The following is a 1,721-nucleotide window of genomic DNA, read 5'->3' as shown; positions in this document are numbered from 1 at the left end:
ATAGTAGGTACACCTGGTCTGACATTCTATTAACTGTGACAGATCATCCAAGGAAGACTGATCACCCGCTATTACCATCTAATGTAGAACAGATTACTGGATCAATATGTGCTTCTGTGCTTTTTTGTCTGTCTTTTTGTGTCTCTGCTCTGTCTTCTGTAACCCCCAGTCGGTCGAGGCAGATGACCGTTCATATTGAGCCCGGTTCTGCTGGAGGTTTTCCTTCCCGTTAATGGGGAGTTTTTCTTTCTGCTGTCGCTCCATGCTTGCTCAGTATGAGGGATTGCTGCAAAGTCATGGACAATGCAGACGACTCTCCCTGTAGCTCTACGCTTCTCCAGGAGTGAATGCTGCTTGTCGGGACTTTGAAGCAATCAACTGGTTCCCTTTTATATAGGAAATTTTTTACCAATCTGTATAATCTGATTGAATTTGACTTTTGTAAAGTGCCTTGAGATGACATGTTTCATGAATTGGCGCTATATAAATAAAATTGAATTGAATTGAATTGAATGAGCGCAAAAACTGGAGACAGTGATAAAATATAAAAGCTTTATTGAAAAGAGTGTCTGCTGGTCGGGGATCTGGAGGTTGTGACTTGGGCTTGGTTCGGGGAAGAGGTGCTGTGCAATAGTCCGGGCTGTTGGTGCAAATCCAGTTTCCTTTTCAGTGTTGGTTGTTGGAGGGTGGACAGGCAGGTGAGCGCAGGTCGGAGGGCTAACAGGATTTTCCGTGGTTCTTCTTCGGTATAAGATTGTTTCTAAGCGTTTCTTCAGGCATGGGTCCGAGGCGAGGTTACCAGGTCTTTCACTGGTGGGTATGAGGTTCTAGGAGGAACAAAGACAGGAACACGGTTAGTCTCAGGTTTCATGAGAATCGAGGAGTAACACTAGGAGTTGGTCTGTACCACGCAGAAGCGTAAACGAACTGACGCCCTCCTCCTGGTTCCAACTCATTAAGAAGAGTGGTGATCAGCTCTGATGAGACACACCTTCCCGTCCAACCCTGCAGAGTAGGGAGAGAAGGATAACCAGACCCGCACCTAGATCACAGAGTATGACAAGCCTAAAATGTGTAGAAAAACTCTGCAAATTATTTCAAGCTAAAATAAACAAGAATTTAAATTTATATAAATTACTGTTTACTTTAAAATAGATAAATGTAAGTTTACGAGGTGCAAGTTGTCCTTGAATCTTTCAAACAGTTGACGTTATGTCGTCAGTCGTCAGTGCTTCATATCGCCACATGAGGAAGAAACAAAAAGTGACTGCAATGCCCTTTTAAGTTGGTTGCCAACCAGCGTAAAGATTTATTTAGATTTTTAACAAAACATTTATTTATACAATAAGTTAACAAAACACTGTTAAAAATATGATCGGAAAAAAACATAATTAATATTTACGTAAGGTGCTTGTTGTGTTGGTCCCCTCGGTGACCTGGGGCAGTGTTATGGGAATTCTGGACAGATAACTGACATCCCTGTGTTACTGAAGAAGGAGACGGTGGAGTGATGAAGTTCCAGCACTTTATTGAGAAACAGAGCAGAGATTACATGGACGGAGTATTCGCACTCCGTGGCTGCAGCCTAGCGTCTGCCCCTGTCTCTGTCCGACCTCGCTTTCTGCTCTCCCTAATACTGCACAGTGGCCTTGGCAGGAGACAAAACAAAGACAGTGTATCCTAGACAATCATCAGCCGTACAGTATTTAAGCAGCATTCGG

The 1,721-nt window shown here is 43.3% G+C and overlaps 1 long non-coding RNA gene across 1 annotated transcript in view; it reads right to left on the bottom strand.

Moving 5' to 3' along the window:
* Nucleotides 1–573: 573 nt before the first annotated feature.
* The window catches only part of LOC118565354, a 1,691-nt gene continuing 543 nt past the window's right edge, over nt 574–1,721 (bottom strand). Inside the window, exons 1-4 of the long non-coding RNA XR_004932330.1 lie at nt 1,403–1,721; nt 1,172–1,231; nt 908–1,005; nt 574–827 (exon numbers count right to left, since the gene is read on the bottom strand). The exon at nt 1,403–1,721 is cut by the window's right edge and continues 543 nt beyond it. This is a non-coding gene — a long non-coding RNA (uncharacterized LOC118565354). The remainder of the gene's footprint in view (nt 828–907; nt 1,006–1,171; nt 1,232–1,402) is intronic.

Source organism: Fundulus heteroclitus, chromosome 13, assembly GCF_011125445.2.
Source record: "Fundulus heteroclitus isolate FHET01 chromosome 13, MU-UCD_Fhet_4.1, whole genome shotgun sequence".
In the NCBI taxonomy this organism is placed as follows: Eukaryota; Metazoa; Chordata; class Actinopteri; order Cyprinodontiformes; family Fundulidae; genus Fundulus; species Fundulus heteroclitus.
The sequence above is the reverse complement of the archived record's forward strand: the minus strand, read 5'-3'. Positions and strand labels throughout refer to the sequence as shown.